The following is a 15549-nucleotide window of genomic DNA, read 5'->3' as shown; positions in this document are numbered from 1 at the left end:
AGGTGAGTTCATATTTTCCAGAGCAAAACCAGCTCATGCAATCTGCAGCCCATAAATCCCTTCCCTGCAGTGTGAGGAGAAAACGCCACATGACAGATGATACACGTTGTTGCTTGGTCTCAATAAAACATTTGTCTCTCTTGTACATAATTAATTGCTAATTGGACATATGATGAATTATAGTTGCCTATGATTAATTTAGTGAGAGACTTTGGTGAAATATGATTCTCTTTCTGCAGATTTATTTTGTTTTAGGAAGCAAAGGCAGAACTGGATCCTGTGCACATTCTTCCATGGCCTGCTGTGTTTTAAATATTACAGATTGGTGGGATGGGATGGGGTGGGGGAGAGGTGTGCATAAACGCACAATGGAAGGATGGCCTCCATGGGGATACCATCTGGCATTTGTGTCATCCAAGCCTCCCTGCACAAGGGAACCAGGCTCCTCGGCTCTGCAAGATGAAGTCACCTGTGTGGGCAGCCAATGTGGGGCCTAAGAAAATGGAGAACTCACCTCAGGCCCCAGGCAGGAGCCTTCAACTGGGTTATTTTCAAGCTGCAGAAAGAGGTGTCCTCTGGGGACAGGGTAGATCTTATCTTTCCTGGTTGGAATGGGAGGGGAGTTCAGCACCAGAATGTGAGTTATCCAGGGCTCCACCCTGGCCCAGGTTCTGCAAGAATGGTGTGACGGTTCCCTAGGACAAACTCCCCAGTGCACTGGATTGACCCTGCAGGTCCTGGAGTTTACTGTACAACATGGACAGCATGTGACAAAGAGCCCTTGGAGGCCCAACAGACTCAGTAGCCTAAGGATATCCTGACCAGAGAGCTGTCACCTCTGCCTGGCCAGCCCCTAATGGCAAAGGACTCCCTCCTCTGGCAGCCTCCCTGGTTCTCAGGATCTTTCACCCAGGGACCTGTGCCCAAGGCAGGCAGAGAAGCATCCTCCTGTCTGCACAGTCCCTTTCTCATCTTCTCTTGGCCTTCCACCTCCCTGCCCTGACAGCCCTTCCAAATCAGAATCCTATTCCCAGTCACACAGTAGCCATTCCATCCTCATATCCTGCCTTGTCCTCCTGTCTGCTTCCTGCTGACCTCTGTTTGCTACACAACCATTGCCCTACCCCCAACTCTCCATCACATCAGCTCACTTGGAATCACTCTACTCCTTTCTCTCTTTCAATGGAGATAGAAACTCTCAATTCCTACTCAACCCAGATTTCCTTCTGTGCAAATGTCTAAAGATTGAGGGTTTAAACACGCGTTCTACCATGGAGACCACACTGCTCAACAAAAAACACCTCTATCCAGGTGGAGGGTTCCAAGGTATCTGAGCATTGAAGGAGAAACTTGAATAATTCCTGCCCTTCAAGACCCCAGTTCTCCAGGGGTTCCTGGGACATCTGAGTGGCAGATTAAAATGTCTGTCATTTTCAGGGGTGTCAGAGTCCTCACATCAGCCCAGGATGGTGGAGAATGAACTAGATTATCTTATTGGTGAAAAAACAGCCCACTTTACCTTTACTACCTTTGTAAGCAGAAAAGCACTTCCATCATCAATAATCACAGCTCACATAAACCACAAAAATTATGACAGTTTCACCCTGCAGAATATGGAAGCAGAGAGATGAGTGTGAGAGTATAACATTTGAGCCAGGTGGTTTGAAGTGAGGAGGATGAAAAGCAGCCTTGGAGACAGCTGGCTTAGTAATGGCTGACAGCAGCTCCTGGAGGCAGAATCTTTCAACCTCTCCCTAAAACACAGCTAAAAAACATGGAAACAGAGTGGGACATGAAGTCACAGGGACCAGTGCTGGACTCCAATAATGGATCCTAATTTTGATGTAGATAAAGCTGACTTGAGAAAATCCTATAAAGGGTCTCATTGGAGGGAAACTCCACCATAATGTTAAGAAAGAGAGACCACCTTCAACAATGCAGGAGAGAAGAGTGCCTTCCACCATTTGTCACTTGATTCAAGGACCTAAATACAGTCAGAAAACTGGGGAATGATCCAAGTCTTCCCACATAAACTGGTGCTCTGTGAAATAGGCTGAACACTGATGCCATCTTCCTTCATGCAGACCAGTAACTTTCACATAGGGCAAAAAAATATGCAAATTCTAAAAAAATATTGATGTGATATCATGGGTAGATGAAACCGATGCTGCATTCTGGGAAATGTGGCCCATGTTTATGTTGTAAATAAGGGATAGGGTTCCAAGGATACTTATTGGTGGATACTTATTGGTGGACACTGTTATCAAAGTGATATCCTACTATGGTGACTGACACTGTAGTTTTGACTACTTTATTGTATGAGATGCTGAGGTTGGAAAAAGGAATTAGTAGAAAAAGAAATCCCAACATGAAAATATTAACAGCTGTTCTTCAACCTTATTCCAGCCCCAGATCTTAGAAGGGGATTTGGGGATTCACTCACCACCCAAATGCAATGCACCTGGCCGGCCACTACACCCTCTGTTCTAAAAGGCTTGCACTAGGAGATGTCATGTGGCAGAGACTCAGGAGCTAAGGGATTACACGGAAATTCTATAATTTCCAGGAGTCACTGCCTTCTCTTACACTGTTCTGGGGAACACAACATTACTCACTCGTGATGTTTAGGCCTCCCAGCATGCAACACACCTCCAGCAGACTGTTTCCCACTCCTTGTATAGTGGAATTTGTGCAATTTGTCTGTGACCTGTTAAAGCTGTGGGATATAGGTTACCAGGTACCCTGAAGAGAATGACACTGCTGCCACCTCAAAAGGTATCCCCAGCCTGGATCCAGCTCCAGGCTCCGGCGTCAGCCTCAGCCCAGCACTGGCCATTGTAAGCATCTGATGAATAAACTAGCACATGAGAGCACTCTTCCTCTTGTTCTGTCTCTCTGCCCCTCAATGCTTCTGTTTTTTTTTTTAATCACGTATTTCCTACTGTATGAACTACAGAAGACAGAAAGTATGAGAGAAAAATCACCACTCAGTCCAGGCATGGTGGCTGAAAGCAGTAATGTTGGAGACAGGGTCACACACAGTCTTCTCTGATCTTAACCTTATTAGATCTTGTGCCAAGTTCTACAGGCAGTGAAGAAGAAAGGTTAAAATAACTGGAAAGAAGAAAACAGAGAGTTATAATTGAAAGGCTATTATAAAAAGGAACCTTGCTATTCAGATCCTCATGAAGTTTTTGTAACTCTGTTCCAGCAGCCTAGCCCCCTCCCCACAGGATATGGTGCAATGTCAGTGATGGGCACATTAGTAATGGGATATAGAAACCCAGTCCCTCCAGATCTGGGTGCAAGATATCAGCTCTCACATCCAGGACAAGGACAAATGGCACCAGTGGAGGGACCATGAGGCTGGCAGTGGGGAGGAAGCAGTCTCAGGACCTGGAGAGATGAGTTGGCTGACTCTTGAACTGCGGAAGCCAGACAGGACCCTGGGAGGGGAAGAAGTCAGGAGCGCAGGGGCCCACCTTCATCACAGAGTTAGAGTGAGCCTAGCCCTTTGCACTTTCTCCTATAAAGGTGTGACAGTGAGAGGCAGGTGGGAGACCTTTCTTCTAGAACTGAATGAGAGGCATTCCGGGACCCATGCTCCTAGGAAACAGAAACCAGTTTTGACATTTTAGTCAAGTCATGAAACCCAGGAACCATCTGATTGGACACATGAGAGGAAGGATGTCAAGAACACAGAGGGGCTAAGCCTAGAGATCACTGCTCCTTAAACCCCACCCTCAGCCAACTTCGCCACCAGATTTCTGCCCTTCTGTTTGGAAAATGCTCTGTTTTTGATGCCTGGTCAAAGGGATTTTGACAATTGTTGCTAGCATCATGGAAGTCAATCTCATGCAGGGGTTTCCAATCCTGAATATTCAAATCACCTGGGGGAGTTTAAGCAGCAAAAGAAAAAACCCACAGCAATTAAATCAGAATCTCCAAGGTTGGGAGCCTGGTATCTGAATGTTCATAAAGCCCCTTAGGAGGTCCTAAGGTGTAGCTAGTATTGAGAAAAGCTGTCCTAGTGTCACTCTCTCCTGACCTGCCGCTGGGTCTCCAAGCCTGTGCCACCTCAGCTTTTCCTAGGCTGTTGTTATCCTAGAACATGCCTTAAGTGTAGGTTTTTGGAGCTTGGATCCTAAGAACTACTCAAGCTACAGTTACGTAGTATGCTCCCACAGTATTATCCCACTGTGTTGCCCACATTAGTGCACTATGTTAGTACACTAGGTTAACATAACCCATCTCATCTTTCTGTGTACTGATTAATTCAGGTAAGCCTTGGACTGGGGGAAAAACAAAGTGATTCTCTCTGCTCTGCGTCAATTTTCTTGGGAAAGCAACTAAATCCAGAGCACCTAGGGGAAAAAAATGTGGAAGGAAAGAAACTCAGGCAATCTCAGTCAGTTGAAGATACAACAAAATCAATTAGTGCTGTGTAGGGTGTAATTTACCAACCTGTCAAAAATTCCTTAAAGAACAACACAAATGGTGGCCAGCAGGACCTCTAACTAGGTACTAGAAAGTCTGGTTTCTCTAAAAGAAAGCAGCATATGAAAGAGTTATCTGTACCCTCATGTTCATTGCAGCACAAATCACAGTATCTAAGATTTGGAATCAACCCAGATGTCTATCAACTGATGACTGGATAAAAAAAATATGGCACATATACAGTATGGAGTACTACTCAGCTGTTTAAAAAAAAAAAGAAAAAAGAAAAAAAAAGTGAAATCCTGTCTTTTGCAACAAGATGGTCCCAATTGGAAGCCATTATACTTAGTGAAATAAGCCAGTCCTAAAATGACAGATATCATAATTCTCCCTGATCTGAGGTAACTAAGACAGTACCTAAAATATAATATATTGGAGTGAAATAGACATTTTGAAAGGTGATGTTTGCTTATAGCCCTTGTCTCATTTGTTAAGGAACAGTGTTTTGTTTTGTCTTCATGCTATTTGTTGAACTCTTTCACTTAGGGTAGGGTTAACTACACAATCATTAAATTTGCTGAATAAAAAAGATCACTGTAAAAATTAAGAGTGGGAGTCCAAGAGGGAGGAGTAGAAAGGGTTGGAGCATGGGTGGGAAGGAGGATGGGGGGGAAGTGTCACTATGTCCCTAAAATGGTATAAAGGAAATATATGAAACTTGTGTAACTTAAATAAAATATATAAATAAAAAGCAAAAAGGAAAGTCTGGGTTATATTTCTTCTGCTTTTTTGAATATCTCCATTGTAATATACTACAGTCTTTACTTGCTGTGCTTTTCCTAGAAACATTCAAGTCACATACAGTGAAATCACCACATCTCTGAGACTGCACTTTTTGCTCCTTTACTTGTCCCTGTCAGTCTAGAGATGAGGTCAGCAGACTCACACCACAATGACATTTCCATTCCTGAACCTTGGAGCCAAGGAATGTGCTGCCTTACACGGCAAAGGGAATTTGCTTATGTGCTTAAGGTATGAACCTTGAGAGGGGAAGATGGTTCTGGATGAGATAGGTGGGCCAAATCTAATCCTAAGGAGCCCCTACTTTGTCTGAAGACCACAGAAGGATGTGTTGACTTTGAACAAGCAGGAGATGCACTCTAGAAGCTGGGGGCTGCCCACAGCTTAGAGCCAGAAAGAACGGGGACTTGGGTTCTGCAATACCAAAGAATGGTATCATCTTGTACCACTCAGAGTGGCTATGATTTTTAAAAAGATGAAAAAATAATAAATGCTGGTGAGATATGCAGAAAAGAGAACCCTCTGCATTGTTGGTGGGAATGCAGATTAGACAGGCGTCATGGACAAGATTTGGAGGTCCCTCAGAAAACTAACAATAGACCTGCCACAGGTGTCAGCTGCCCCAACTCTCGGCATACATTGCTGAAAGAAATGAAGTCAGCACAGAAGAGATATATGGCCTCACATGCTTACTGCAGCACTATTCACAATAGCAAGACACGGAATCAACCTAGGTGTCTATGGGTGGCCAACTGAATAATGAAAATGTGGTATATAAACCCATGGGATATCACTCAGCCATAAAACAGTATGAAACCCTGACATTCACATGAAATGGAAGGAACTGGGTTAAGTGAAACAAGCCAGAAAGACAAATGCCACATGTTCTCTCTCTTTTGTGGAAGAAATAGCTGATTACTAGAGACTGGGAAGGGTGGAGGTTAGAGGATGGAGGGAGACTGGATAACAGGTACAAAACACATTCCAATAGGAGCAACAGGTGCAGGTGCTCATAGCACAGCGGGGTCCCTGCAGGTCACAGTCATGCACCTTAGACTGCATGAAGAGCTAGAGGAGAGAGCTGGTAAGCTACAAATGGAGGGGAAGGAAGAGGAGGTAGGGACGCTGAAAGAAGATCTGACCAGTTTACATTGTATGTCTGAACTGAAATATTTACTCCGCCCCATAAAGGTGTACAAATATTACACACCGGTCACAAATTGTAAAAAGTAAAATTAAAAAAGAGAGAGAACTAGATTCTACTGACAACCAAGTGAACAAGGAATGAATCATTTCCTCGAGCACCCAGAATGCAGCCCTGTGGACTCCTTTGTGTTAGCCCAGCAAGACCTGGGCCATGCTCCTGACCCACAGAACTATACATTGCATTTGTGTTGTTTGAGCAGCCAACTCTGTGGCTACATCAACAATGGAAAAGTAATACAAGAGGGCACACTGAGGTGACTTGCAAGTGTAGAAAGCCAACAACTGATACAGGAAGCTAATGCTGAATTCTACATTGCTCTTCTTCCAGCTTCTCCATGTTGACCTTCAGGATGCAGAAGATTCTCACTGATTTAAGAAAAGGAAATGGAATTCAGGGACTCTTATCAAAGCCAAAGGCAAGAAAGTGAGGGTCAGCCAGTGATGCGACTCTTCACCTTCAGTCGTATTTTTCTTCTCTGGGGCATTCAAGTAAGAGTACAAGGCAGGTATATGCCAGGACAGTGGTCCAGCTGGTACCTGGAACCAGCAGAGGGTCTCCATGGAATTAGGGGAAATACCAAGAAAGGTCATTTCTGGAACTGAAAGAAGAAAAGGAAGCTAATATGTATTAATTATTACATTGTAACATATATTCTACAGAGGTACAAGTACTATGGAGATGCTTTATGTATATTATAATATTTAATCTTTAAAGCACTGCCAGAAAATCAGGATTCTTACATCCACTGTACTGCAGAGCAACTGAGGCCTGGGCAGATCCAGGAATATTCTAAAGGCCACACAGAGTAAGATCTGACTAATCCCAGATCAATCCAGAGTGAAAGTGATGGTGCCTTAGATTAAAAAAAATGTTTTTACATGAATTCTTCTTAAAGGCATTGCAGATCTTCATTCTGAATTTTAGAGACAAAATGCAATCTTACCTTCCTAAGCAGACCTGTGTCCCATTTGTTTTGCCACTACTGTAAGTGAATAACTGTAGTTAGAGTGGCAATCACTGTATGTCAAGTAGGGTTCTGTGTTTCATTTATTATTCCTCATTCTAGCAATAATTATATTTTCCAAACAAGGAAACCTAAATTCAGAAAGGAAAAGGCACTTTCCCAAAGTCAACTTTCGGTTCTGGCCAGGTTTTTCCAAACACACATCACATGCAATAACCCATGGCCGGGCTCCCGCTAGCTTCAAGGTTGGTATAAACTCCTTCCCAGGACCTCTCAACTCTGAGGGGACTGACAGACTCAACCAGGAACTTTGAAAACTGTCACACATACTCGTCACCATGCCCACTCCAAAGTTCACCCGTCCTGTGAGGCCCCATTTCAAACAATCAGGCAATCAAGGTTCTTGATAGTTTTTCTTCCACAACATGGACAGGGGGTGGGGGTGGAAGTCAAGGCCTTGAAATGTCTACAGAGAACTGTGGGAAGAAAAGCAGACTGATCCACTATGTGGTCCATTCAGAACAGTCCTTGTGTTCACCAGATATAACTGATACAGTCTCTGGACACAGTTGCTGCAACTTGAACAGTCATCAGAGATTTCCCAACACACATTGCAGGTGTTGTATATCTTGTCTGAATACAAGGGAAATGTTATAGAACTGCATAAAATATGTAGCATTCTGTTTCCAGAATCAAGAGTTTCTCCTGCCAACCACTAAGATCCTGCTAATTGATACACTGTGGTTTTTGGCCAGCCAGTGTCATATTTCCATAATGTCAGTTGGTGGTAGTACATTTTAATTTTTATGGTTTGCTTGCACTGTTCACTCTGGGTGTAGAGCCAACTTTCCCACCACAGCATTCAGTGTGAATTGTTGGGTACAGAGCAATAGCATTTCTTTTTTTTTTTCTTTTTTTTTAACTTTTATTTAATGAATATAAATTTCCAAAGTACAGCTTATGGATTACAATGGCTCCCCCCCATAACGTACCTCCCACCCGCAACCCTCCCCTTTCCCACTCCCTCTCCCCTTCCATTCACATCAAGATTCATTTTTGATTCTCTTTATATACAGAAGATCAGTTTAGCATACATTAAGTAAAGATTTCAACAGTCAGAGCAATAGCATTTCAACTTCTGTGTAGACTTCCTGCAGAGAGGCCAAATATTTTGTGGTACTAATTTTGTTGTATTTGCCTGTTATGTTAAAAAAAAAAAAAGAAAGAAAAACAACCCACAAGAATACAGCTGTGTTCAACCTCTAAGCAGACTCCTATGCAATGGCCCTTTAGTAAGGAGCAAAGGAAGAAGCTACAAGGGCAAGAGAATGGAGTCTTTTACAAAAGCCAAGTAGCAGGCTCCAGGATTAGTTACTAGCAAGAGTTAACAGGTTGTCAGGGCCAGCACTGCGGCAAAGAAGGCTGTCTCTGCCTGTGGTACCAGCAACACAAATGGATACCTATTCATGTCCTGGCTGCTCCTCTTCTGAAACAGCTCTCTGCCTATGCCCTGGGAAAACAGTGGAAGATGGCCCAAGTGCTTGGGCCCCTGCATCCACATGGGAGACCTGGAAAAAGCTCCTGGCTCCTGGTTTCAGATCAGCTTAGCTCTGGTGATTGTGGCCATTTGGGGAGTGAACCAGTAGATAGAATACTTTTCTCTCCATCTCCCCCTCTGTCTATAACTCTATCTCTCAAATAAATAAATTAAAATATTTTAAAAAATACCAAGCAGGTCATTTAGGAATCCAAAAAGTGGAATTTTTTTGTGGAAGATTTATGTGCTTATCTAAATAAAGCTAGAGTAGTAGATCTAATCCCAGAACTCCATTGTTTGTAGCCAGGTGTGAATGAGACCTAATGGACTTGTACACATGGACTTTTTTTTTCAGGTTGCCCAAATGAAGAACCCAAATCATTTATTTCTGATGGACACAGGATAATCAAATGACCAGAAAGACTATGCTATCTGAATTAACATTTTTAAAATGTTATTCTAAATATCATAAGGTGGAATTAATAAAAATTCTTGCCTTCTCAAAATTAATGTTTGTCTACATAATGATATAGGTGTTGGATGAACAAGATTCAGAGGGAAAGTCATATACAATGAAATTGACATTCTTTAGTTGAACCAAGTACAATTCGCAGTGTGTTGGTTTTTTGTATGATAACCTTGGCTTGTCCTAGCCATTTAGAAAATAAATCTTCATTATATCTCCTGAAGATGAGACACCCATCTGTCAGTTCATTATAGTGGTTGTAGAGAAAACATTTGGAAGGGATGACTTAACAAAAAATACTTCTTGGCTAGACAGAACTCCCCAACTGCAGAGAAGCAGAATGATGGCATCTTGGAAAATACAGAAGCTGGAAAGAACTCAGAACCCTGCTAGAGCAGAAACCAACCTGGGAAAGTCTCCACACACTCAGAATACCACTGCTATGGCAGCAGATGCTGGAGAAGAGTGTGCAGCTGCCAAGCATGGAGGAACAATAGCCAGAGATGCAGGCATAGCCTTCAGGGGTGTTGACACCATGCATCAGTGAAGAGATGGTAACTGGGAAAGGACAGACCATGCCTTGTGATGCAAAATAACAGCCAGACTTAGAAAGAAAATACTACAGTGGTATCTTTTCCCAGAATCCAAGTTGTTGGGAACAGTAGACCTAGACTCAGTCTCCTGTACCCAGAGTTAGAGGAAACCATTAGTAGAGAGACCTTGCTTTTGCTTCCCTATTACCCAGTCTCTTCAGATCACAGCACCCAGTGCTTTCTTCTGTGGGATTGCCCCTCCCTCCTTGCTTCTGAATATATATTGAGTTGGGCTGATATCATCATGGGTCCAGTGATGACTGTGGAACCCTAAACCATGCAATTAGGGCATACAAGGCACCCAGACATAACTGGTGCAGAGGTGATAAACCATGACCAGGTCTGCCCATGGACAGACCCCAAGAAGATGTAGATAGAAACTCCCTAGGCTCTGTTATTTACTGCAGGAAAGGAGGAACTTACTGCTGGATTACTACTAAAGCACAGAAATTCAAGGTCCAGATATTAGGCTTGGGTCATTTCTTGCTAAGTAGTGCAATCAATGCCATGTATCATGGTAGAGGTTTTTTCTGGATGGTGAATTGGCTGGCTGGGTGAGTAAAAGGCCTGTGACCCCTGACCTAGTGAACATTTTCTCCAGATGAGTTGCTAAGACTTTGTGCCTCCTTCGAGCCAAACAAGAAAGGCAACGGGAGCCCCAGGCACACACTGGCATCCTCCTCTCAGCTGTGCACCACTTACCTAATATTTTGGAGGTAAAGCAAAGGAAATAGCACTTGAACTGAGTCCAAGTTGACACTGTTGCCAATCCTTGAACTCCATCTATGTTTAAGTGGCTGAATTAGCACAATCTAGCACATGGCATTTCAGAACCAATCAGTACTGGCTCAAGGATGTGGGTGGAACAACTGAAAGGGAGAGGAAGAATCTCTATTAATTGTAAAATCTGATTTATTTATTTATTTGAGAGAGAAACAGAGTGAGGGAGAGAGAGAAAGGGCTGAGCCAGACTGGAGCCAGAACCCAGAACCCTGCAACTCAGCCCAGATCTCTCACAAAGGTGCAGGGAACCAACTATTTGAGCCATCATCTGCTATCTCTTCACCTGCCTCATCCTGCAGGGTCTGCAGTGAGCTGCCATTGGTTGTTAGAGTCAGGAATCAAACCCAAGTACTTTGATATGGGATGCAGGCATCTTTACTGGTATCTTAACCAGAGTCTTAACTACTAAGCCAAATGCCCACCTCTCCCCCTTCCTCATTATTTTCATGGCTATGAAGTTATTGTACCAAATCTACTGAGAGAGTCTTGTTACCATATAAGAGATCCTGCCAAAGAATGGAAAAGCAAAAAAGAAAGAAAATAGAGTGAGAAGATAGAGATGGAGAGAAACTAAGTGTTGAAGACATCACTTAATCCTGTATATAAATCTAGCTATTTTTTTTTTTTGAGTATTCAATTTTAGGTGTCAAAATTTGCTTTTTCTTAAGTTGTCTTGTGTTCAGATTATACATTTTTTAAAGATTTATGTATAATTTGGGACATGCTCAGGCTGACTTGCCCCAAGTGGTGGAGTTGGAAGCATACCAGGGGATTCCAATTCAATCCCATCGAGGTGGCATGTACCAATGCCATCTCACTGTTCCAGGTGATCAATTTCAGTTCACAGTTGGTCATGGTGAAGGGACTGGGAGTCAAAGGGAGCACATAGACAAGTCTAGTACCTGCTAACGCTAACTGATGGAGTAAATAAAAGGGAGAGTGATCCAACATGGGAAGTGAGATACTCAGCAGACTCATAGAATGGCAGATGTCCTAAATAGCACTCTGGCCTCAGAATCAGCCCTAAAGGCATTCGGAGCTGGCTGAAAAGCTCATGAGAGTATTTCAGGCATGGAAAGCCAAGACACTCTGGCAAAAGATATCTGCGAGTGAGATCCCAGTGGAAAGAACAGGGCATCAAAGAAGGAGGTACCTTTCTCTGAAGGGAGGAGAGAACCTCCACTTTGACTATGACCTTGTCTAAACAAGATAAGAGTCGGAGAACTCAGAGGGCTTCCATAGCCTTGGAAACTCATGACTGGAGCATAGGGAGATTACTGATGCCATAGACAGGAGTGTCAATTGGTAAAGTCAACAACAGGAGTCACTGTGCACTTACTCCTCATGTAGGATCTCTATCCTTAATGTGCTGTACATTGAGATTTAATGCTATAACGAGTACTCAAACAATATATTTCACTTTGTGTTTCTATGGGGGTGCAAACTGTTGAAATCCTTACTTAATGCATACTAAACTGATCCTCTGTAAAAAAAAAAAAAAAAAAGAAAAGAAATTATCAATTCCCAACTTGACTCTCACTGGGATTAAACATGACAATAGGTCTGCTCTGATTTCATCATCATTTAAAAAAAATCATCTATTATTTTTCACTTTATGTTTCTGTGTGGGAGCAAACTGTTGAAATCCATACTTAATGTATACTAAGCTGATCTTCTGTATATTAAGATAATCGAAAATGAATCTTGATGTGAATGGAAGGGGAGAGGGAGTGGGAAAGGGGAGGGTTGTGGGTGGGAGGGACGGTATTGGGGGGAAGCCATTGTAATCCATAAGTCGTACTTTGGAAAATTATATGCATTAAATAAAAGTTTAAAAAAACAAAAAAAAAAACAAAAAACAAACAAACAAAAAAAAAGATTTATGTATTTGAAAAGTGGAGTGACAGAGAGGGAGAGACATACAGAGAAGGACATCATCCACCGGTTGGTTCATTCCCCAAATGGTCCCAATAGCCAGGGATGGGCCAGGCCAAAGTCAGGAGCCAGGAACTCCCATGTGGGTGGCATGGGCCCAAGCCTTGGGCCATGAAAGCAGAGCAGCTGGGACTCAAACTGGTGCTCCTACATGGGATGCTGGTGTTGTAGACAGTGGTTTAATCCATTTGTGCCACAATGTTGGCCCCATATTATATTTTTCTTATCAGAAAGAGTTCTAATTTATTGTGATTTATCAACATTATTTTGAAAGATTTTCTTGAAGTTTTCAAGAATTAAGATTCCCAAGTGTGTCAGTTATTTGCCTACTGTTTCTCAGCCCTGGAACCACTCCCCACCCACCTCCCTGTGCTGTGTGATTCTAGAGTAGGCAGTTCAAAAACTACATTGCCCAGAATCCCTTGTCACTCCTTCCTGTTAGTTTTGGGCCAACATTGAGTTACGGGAAGGACACTAGAAATAGGTAAAAGAAAGAAAGGACTCTTCCTGCTTCCAGTTCTGGTACCTGGAGCAGAGCTGTGGCTGTTACTCCAGCATCTTTTAGCACTCTCAGCTCACTATCAGAGGCGCCATCAGCAGCAGCAGTTTCCCCCTTGGTGGCTGAAGCACTGACATGGGGATGCCCCGGCAGCAGGACAACCCCCTGCACAGCTCAAGTGGTGATGCTGTGGGTAACAGCAAAGTCCTCGTGACTTCTCCTTCAGATCTCTGTGCTAGACTCATGAGCTAAATCAATGCTTTTTCATTAAACCACTGGGGGGAGGACAGGCATGTTCTACAGCACTATTGTGGTAATAATTCCTTGTTAACAACCTACTACACCAAAACCACTCCTGTCCACAGGGTCCCAGTGGGAACTGGACAGCTTAATGATCTCCAATGAGGTCATGAATGCTGACACATACATGGTTCACCTGAAACCAACCAGCCAGTTATGCCTGGGTGAACAGTCCCAAACCTGCAAATTCTCTGGGGGAGTACTTCCTCAAAGAGACACATGGTTGTCTTCAAATAAAGGTATACTTATATATGATAGCACTATTACTCCATCCCCACCCCAGCTAACTAGAAATACTTTGGCTTGACCTATTTTGCCATATGTAGAACAAGAATAGTACCATATGTAGCTATTGATACTATGTTAATTCTAGTCTTACCTACTGTTCTACTTATTTACTGCTACACAACAACCCCCTCAAGGTTCAGTGTCACAGAACATCATTTTATTATTCTCTCAGATTTAGTGGGTCAGAAATCTGGATTGGGCAGATGAGGGATGGTTCAAACCTACTCTACAAGGTCTAGGTATCCAGCCAGAAAGACTTGAATGCATGGACTTGTTACAAATGGCTTGGCTAGATTTATCTCAAAGGTGTAGAAGGGGGGCTCAGGGTACCTAAATGTGACCTCTCCATTACAGCACCATAAGTTGTCAGACTTACCACACAGAGGCTCAGGGTTCCAGGGGTGAGAATTCCAGAAAGCCAGGCAGAAACTGCTTGGATCCCTTGATCTAGCCTCAGAAGTCACACAGAATCCCTTGTGCCCTACTCTCTTGGTGAAGTAGTCACAAACCCATCCACATTCAACAGGATGGGACCGCGTCAGAAAACTGTCAAAGAATATGCAGTCCTATTGTGGAACCCAAAATCCACAACATCAAGTACTCACTTGGAAAATGGTGTGCAACTGAAGTTCTTCCTCCTTTCTTAAAAGGCATGTGTTTCTTGTATCATCAATACCGCAAAACTCCTGCACTAGCTGTGGCCCCAGGAGTCATGAGGATAACCTAAGGAAGACAAAGAACTCTGATTCCCCCATTCTTGGGTAGTTTATCACCTTCTGAAAACGCAGCTGTAGGCAATGTAACTCTCAAGCCTGTATGTGAAACTCACAAATGTTTAAGCTAGCTAAGATGATTCTCCACATGGTATGTATCATCTTTTAAAATCTGTTTTGGGCTTAGTTCCTTACATCCCCTGCATGAAACCCATCCTATAGTATGAGCAGGTTTCATCCAGATGACATGGATGCTCAAGGCCTCCCAAAATAATCAACCTTTAACACTAATTGAGAGACACTGGTCCTCAGGGTGTGTGTGTGTGTGTGTGTGTGTGTGTGTGTGTAGTTATCATGACCAACAATGAGGCCTTGAGACCTTTTATTACCTACATAAATCACCCATCAGTTTTAGAAAAAGGTCCACAGATGAACCTCTGAAGCAGCTGGGTATTCCTGCTAAAGAGACTGCTTGGGTTCAGACAGATATGTCTTTCATCATGTCCACAGTCACACTGGAGAATGAAATTAACATCAAACTCCCCTAACCTCACACACTGAATATGCAAATAAGAAGAATCCCAGCACCAGCTATCTAGCTCTGCTTCTATCACAAATGGAAGCCATAAATGGGTTCTGCAATAAGAGAGGCTGTGGATTGTCACCAAGTGGCCCCATACACAGTTAAACAAATGTGGGCTAGTGAAGAGTGTCCCCAGGCACAAAGGAGTTGCATATAAAGGCCAAGGCACTCTGCAATACTTGCTGACTACAGCCCTGTTCCTATTAACTTGGGCTCATGATACTATCAACCATCTCAATTGTCATGGGGTGTCCTGGTTTCAAGCCCTCTGACACAGTCATTGTAAAATCTGTAGTATCTTCACAGCAGACTCATAGAATGGCAGATGTCCTAAACAGCACTCTGGCCTCAGAATTAGCCCTTAAGGCATTCAGATCTGGCTGAAGAGCCTATGAGAGTATTTTAGGCATGGAAAGCCAAGACACTCTGGCAAAAAAAAATAA

At 43.1% G+C, this 15549-nt stretch overlaps 1 long non-coding RNA gene across 4 annotated transcripts in view; it reads right to left on the bottom strand.

Annotated features, from left to right (window-relative positions):
• LOC127487441 (uncharacterized) overlaps positions 1–15549 on the bottom strand; it is a 220441-nt gene that overhangs the window by 44753 nt on the left and 160139 nt on the right. For all 4 annotated transcript variants that reach the window (XR_011382789.1, XR_011382791.1, XR_011382790.1 and 1 more), the window contains one exon: positions 14416–14533. This is a non-coding gene — a long non-coding RNA (uncharacterized lncRNA). The remainder of the gene's footprint in view (positions 1–14415; positions 14534–15549) is intronic.

Source organism: Oryctolagus cuniculus, chromosome 15 (assembly GCF_964237555.1).
Source record: "Oryctolagus cuniculus chromosome 15, mOryCun1.1, whole genome shotgun sequence".
In the NCBI taxonomy this organism is placed as follows: domain Eukaryota; kingdom Metazoa; phylum Chordata; class Mammalia; order Lagomorpha; family Leporidae; genus Oryctolagus; species Oryctolagus cuniculus.
This window is presented reverse-complemented; position numbering and strand designations above follow the sequence as displayed.